The following is a 6,404-nucleotide window of genomic DNA, read 5'->3' as shown; positions in this document are numbered from 1 at the left end:
CCATCTTTCATGAAATGATCGAAAACTCTATGGAGGTTTTCATGGACGACTTCTCAGTCTTTGGAGACTCTTTCGATCATTGCCTGAAAAACCTAGAAAAAATGTTAGCTAGGTGTGAAGAAGTAAATCTAGTGCTCAACTGGGAAAAATGCCACTTTATGGTAAAGGAAGGCATTGTTTTAGGACACAAGATTTCTCAAAACGGACTAGAAGTTGATAGGGCCAAAATAGAAACCATATCCAAACTTCCGCCGCCAACTTCGGTCAAAGCCATTAGAAGTTTTCTAGGTCATGCAGGTTTCTACCGCCGCTTCATAAAAGACTTCTCAATAATCTCAAGACCTATGACCAAACTTCTAGAGAAAGACGCATCATTCATCTTCTCTGAGGAGTGTGTTGAATCATTCAATACATTAAAAGACAAACTTGTCAATGCACCAATCATGACCACACCCGATTGGACCCTTCCATTCGAAATCATGTGCGATGCAAACGACTTTGCAGTTGGAGCCGTACTCAGACAACGCAAGGAAAAACACTTTCACCCAATTTACTATGCCAGTAAAACTCTTAACGATGCACAAGAAAATTATACCACAACAGAAAAAGAGTTACTAGCAGTAGTGTTTGCATTTGAAAATTTTAGGTCATACCTAGTTCTTTCCAAAACCATAGTTTACACCGATCATGCTGCAATATGATACCTATTCAACAAACAAGATGCCAAACCTAGACTCATCCAGTGGATTCTTAGAAAAGGACTTGGGACCCATCAACAGAGAAAGAAATTCTTCCCCGATCTTAAGTTTTACTTCTGGGAAGATCCATACGTATTTAGGATAGGTGAGGATCAAGTCATTCGTAGGTGTGTAGCAGGCAAGGAGGCCTTAGACATTCTCAAACACTGTCATGAAGGACCAACTGGCGGACACCACGGTACCGCCACCACGGTCTGAAAAGTGTTTGATGCAGAATTTTTCAGGCCCACTATATACAAAGATACACAAACTTTTATCCAAGCATGCGATGCTTGTCAAAGAGCCGGGAACATCTCATCAAAAAATGAGATGGCTTAAAAGGGCATTCAAATTTGTGAAATCTTTGATGTATGGGGAATAGATTTCATGGGGCCGTTTTCTAACTCATTCGGAAACAAATACATTCTTGTAGTAGTAGATTACGTATCTAAATGGGTAGAAGCACAAGCTCTTCCCACTAACGATGCTCGAGTAGTTGTACGATTTCTGAAAAAGTTGTTCTCAAGATTCGGAACACCAAAAGCCCTCATCAGCGACAGAGGTACTCACTTCTGTAACACCCTGATGGACAAGGTTTTAGCACGATATGGGGTTCACCACCGCCTGGCAACACCATATCACCCGCAGACCAGTGGACAGGTGGAAGTCTCGAATCAAGGAATTAAGGGAATTCTGGAAAGAAGCGTGGGGATGAATCGCAAAAATTGGGCAGAAAAATTAGATGACGCATTGTGGGCCCTTAGAACAGCCTACAAAACTCCCATAGGAACGACACCCTTCAAGCTCGTTTACCGGAAGGCATGTCATCTACAGTAAAATTGAAACACAAAGCCTACTGGGCCCTTAGAGCAGTGAACTTTGATCTAACCTCCGCCGGAGCAAACCGGGAAAATCAAATTCGTGAGCGCGAGGAACTAAGAACAATGGCCTATGAAAATTCCTTGTCCTACAAAGAAAAGACTAAACGCATACACGACGCTCATTTAAAAGGAAATAAAGAATTTAAAATCGGCGATCGTGTACTGCTATACAACGCTCGTTTACGTCTTTTCCCAGGAAAACTGAAATCCCGATGGTCAGGTCCATACGGAGTGGAAACAATTTTTGACTATGGAACCATCTAAATTTCAAATTCAATCGGCCAGAAGTTCAAAGTAAATGGGCATCGATTAAAACCATATATCGACGGTCCACTCGAAGAAGTGTTGGAGGTATTAACCCTCCAAACTTCTTGATTAAGAACGTGAGGAAATAAGGTCTGGCCAAGACCTTCTCAAAACTAGGCCTTGTAAATAACTAATATATATATATATATTTAGAAAACATAAAAACCAAGGGGCCGTGCTCTCAAAAGCACGGTCCCGTGCCGAAAATACGGGCCGGCATCTACGCTGCAAAAATCTCAGTCAGACTGGTTTGTAACTGAATTGTCAGACTAAAAACACGGGGGCGTGCTTCCATAAGCACGGTGTCGTGCTTGGTTTCCTGTTTGGTTATAAAAGGCACCTTGTGTCATTGCATTCCTTGCACAAACCAAAAACCTCTGAAAATTCAGCATGCCAACTGAGATGAATGAAGCAATTCCCGTTTCCCGACATCCGAGAAATGATGCCCGCCATGTTTCCAAAACCGAGCTCCTTTTGAAACTTCAAGAACTCGTGAAAGAACTCACCGAAATGAATCTCCTTGTGGAGATGCGTCTCGTACAACTCACCGAATCTGTGGAAAACATTAAAATGGAACTCCAAGACATCAACGAGCAACTCCAGTTTCAAGTTCTCGGTTTCACGTATTTTCCACCACCAGGACCATTCGGAGGAGGAGAGCCTTTCGAGGAACTCTAGGAAACTTAATTTTATGCTTTTATGTGTAATCAAGTGCATTAAGCACAATGTGTTAGGACTTCGGGCTTAACCCGACTATTTTCTTAGGAAACCCGGGCTTATCCCGAAATTGTTCTAGGGTCTTTATTTAATGAAAAGTAATTTTTAGATGACCAAACTTTCAAATTATCACAATAAACGTCATTCTAAAAATTCCGGATAGTAAATCATGCTGAAAAATTAAAATGAAAAGCACTGGAACAAAAAGCACGGGGTCGTGCTTTCCTAAACACGGCGCCGTGGTCACCCTAGAATCTTCAGCATTATACGCGCTGACTCCGTACAATTCTCTGACTCAGGAACATTTATTCTTCTAGCAACACGGGGCCGTGTTTCCTAATGCACGGTGTCGTGTTCAACTTTCCAGTCTCTATATAATGCATGCATAATTTCACTATTCCATTCACACCAAACAAAAATTACCTAAATGGAAGGAAAACGGGTTGAATGGAAGCCAGTGAAAAAAGGGAAACAACATGAATCTTCCTTCCTCGAGGAACAAGTCATTCGACTCCAATGCATCGTAAGAGATCAAGTTGAAAGCAATATGCAAACCGAAGCTCGAGCAGTCGAGTTGATTAACAAAGTCGACCTGCTTAGGTTCGAAAACTTCCATGTTGTGGATGGCCACCACAAGGATGTGACTTCCAAACTTAACTTTCTCAACCGAGAAATCGTCACGCTCAACAAAAAGCTTGACGAACTTTTGGAAGCCAAACGAGCACCACCACACATCCAAGACTTGTTCGGAAGTGGTGGCCGTTGAAGTTTCTGCCTTTGTTTCTCGTTTAAGTTGTTTCCGCTAGAACTATGTGTTAGGACACGAGAATTGTTGGTGTACTTTTCATTTCATCTATCTTTAATTATGTCCTTACTTTTATGTTCTTAATGAAATTTAGGATGTTTTTACCAAGTTTAAAATAACCAGAAAATAAAAACCCGGTTAAAAACAAACCAGCTCGACAAATAAACAAAACAGTACTGTCTGCACTATGCAGCACGGTACCGTGCTTCCTGAAGCACGGGGCCGTGTTTTTTGTGTCAGGGCAGTTACGAGTTTTTAACTAAACAAAATAACTTTCTATTACTTCAAACCCTATTTTTCACTACGGGAACCGCCGAAACCTCAATTATTTCACGAATTTCTTCATCAAATCTTCGATTCTAAACCTAAGGTATGTTAATTTAACAATTATATTGTCCAAATTCGTCATTCTAGGTTTAGATTAACCCTAAAAATGTTCAAATCGGGTCAAAACCCGAATAGGGTATGGGTTATTATGCTTGGTTATGATGAATAGATTGTTGAATGATTGATGGTTAGGGTTTAATTGAAAGAAAAAAATCAGGTTTTGGGTTTTTGCACAAATACCCGACCCACCATTAAACCCAATTGACATAACCGGTTAGAACGAGGGTTCGAGTCTGAGTAAGTTAGAAATCGATATTAGAAACACGAGCCGTGCCCAAAACAACACGAGTCGTGGTCAACCAAACTCAAAGGAACTGAACCAGAAGCAGCAGCACGGTACCGTGCTTCTGAAAGCACCCCGCCGTGCTTTGCTTTCTGTTTCAGCAAATAGAAATTTAAATGAGTTTCGACTAATTTAAGTGTAAACTGCAGATGGCTGAGTTTGGGGAAGACGTTCATGCATTTCTGGTCTTCAACGGAAATAACGCAAGAGACAGACAAGCAAATGCAAGGCTAGGCCACTTAAACAGAAGAGTCCCTGAACCAAATTTCTATGCTTGCCAAGACACTCTACGCCGAGTTAATCAATGGAACAGATATAACACATTTGTGACTGGGCCGTGGAAAAAGGTTTTTGAGCAAACAGGGAAGTCGGTAACAGAACTAACAAGGGAATTCTTGGCATCCTTTAACATAAAAATGAAGAATTTAGATATGTGGGATGAAGATGCAATTGAGTTCCGATGTGGAGGTGTGTGGCGCACCACGTCTTTTACCCAAATTGGAATTGATATGGGAATTTACACGAAAGACGAAACAGAACAAGAACTTTGGGCCTACGCAAAGATAGCATTTGAAAAGGAAGGCGATAATGAGATTGGGGATACACAATCACGAGCATGGGAATTGTTAGGTTTCGAGGATGAAACAAACCACGTCAATATTTCGAGAAGCAGAGCCTTACGAGATCCACTGATGAAATATATTCACCAGCTGTTAAGCAAAACGATAACAGCACGTAGCAAAAATAAAGGGGTGGTGAATTTACGGGATCTGTGTGCACTTTACTGTATGGGGAATAAAGTTGACTGCAACATTACTTATCTCTTTTGTCAACTTTTCAGGACCAATGCAACCGCTGAATGTACAAGTACCCCACTCTTCGGCGGTGCATGGATTTACAAGCTTTACGAAGCTTATGACGTAGACACGGAAGGAACAGAAAGCCCGAAACCTATTGCTCTTAACCTCAAACTATGTTACAAATTGCAGATAGCCCAAATCTTTAGTGCAAGACCAGAAATGTGGAGGTTCATTAACAGCCGAGGCGACATTTGGGACCCGGAAAGCCAGTTGGAAATGCTGATGGAGGATGAACGAGAAGACAGAATTGAAGCTGAGTACGCACGAACAAGGATTCGTAAGCCATCCACGTGTAACTGTTGACTGGCGGCACTGGTAGGTCGGGCATGGGCACGGGTTGGTAGCATTTTATGAACTTATTATGTGAGTTTTAAACAATTTACTTTCTGTCGAACTTGTTTGTTTATTTTTATTTTGGTTTGGATATCTTTATGACCATGGGTGCCAAAGACATTATGATAGGTTCTAATTTAGCCCAATAGGGCTAGGGATGGATGATTCCATACCCAATTTTCAGCAGTTTATGCTTGGTTGTTTGTGGTTGTTTGCAGTTTATATTATACAGGTACAAAAACAGGAAAACGGATGAAAAACAGGGGACGCTCTGTCGAAATTTCGTTAACCCGTAGGGAAATAACTCTCCATTTTAACCCATAATACTCAACTAGAATTTTTATATTTTCATGAATCTTATCACATTGAGGACAATGTGAGATTCAAGTGTGGGGAGGGGAATTACTTGACCAAATTGTTTGTCCAACTAATTATAAAAATCTCTAACACAAATATATTTTGCAGCAAACAAAGATTATTCTAAACATAAAAAGAAAACCAAGAAAATTTTTTGCAAATAACCAATCATTACATAAAAGTGAAAAAGTAAGAACAAGTTTTGTAATATTGAGAATAAGTTTATGCAAAATATGGCGTTAATACCCAATTCCTCCGTTACTGTGAGATAAACCTCATGCCATATAAATATTTTTTCAGAAGCTTTGAGTGAGTCATATGTTTCGTGTGATTTAGAACTTGTCGCAATTATTCATTTCAAGACCGCACGAAGCGTTGTATAAAGAAGAAGGTAATATTTACACAAACCCATTACCAAAATTACAAAACCCAAAAATCCGATCACCTTGGAACCAGTAAAATACAACATTGGTCTTTTACCGGAAGACCCTAAAGAACTGGAAATGCATTCTTTCGATTTCAATTTCCTTTGTTGCATACACTTCACAAAACATAATCTCTAAAAACTGCAATTTCTATCTAATAACATAGCATAAAAGGCTACTTATCATAATAAAACGTAATTTTAGGTGAAACCAAACCTCAAACGAAGAAACAAGCAAAAAGACGAAGAAAAACAGAAGAAAACACAAGAAAACAAAGAAACACGCCCCCATGTCTCAAGAAACACGCCCCCAT

This window comes from Bidens hawaiensis, unplaced genomic scaffold (assembly GCF_021521415.1).
Source record: "Bidens hawaiensis isolate Kalapana, Puna unplaced genomic scaffold, B.hawaiensis_p1.1 tig00006171_1, whole genome shotgun sequence".
Classification (NCBI taxonomy): domain Eukaryota; kingdom Viridiplantae; phylum Streptophyta; class Magnoliopsida; order Asterales; family Asteraceae; genus Bidens; species Bidens hawaiensis.
The sequence above is the reverse complement of the archived record's forward strand: the minus strand, read 5'-3'. Positions refer to the sequence as shown.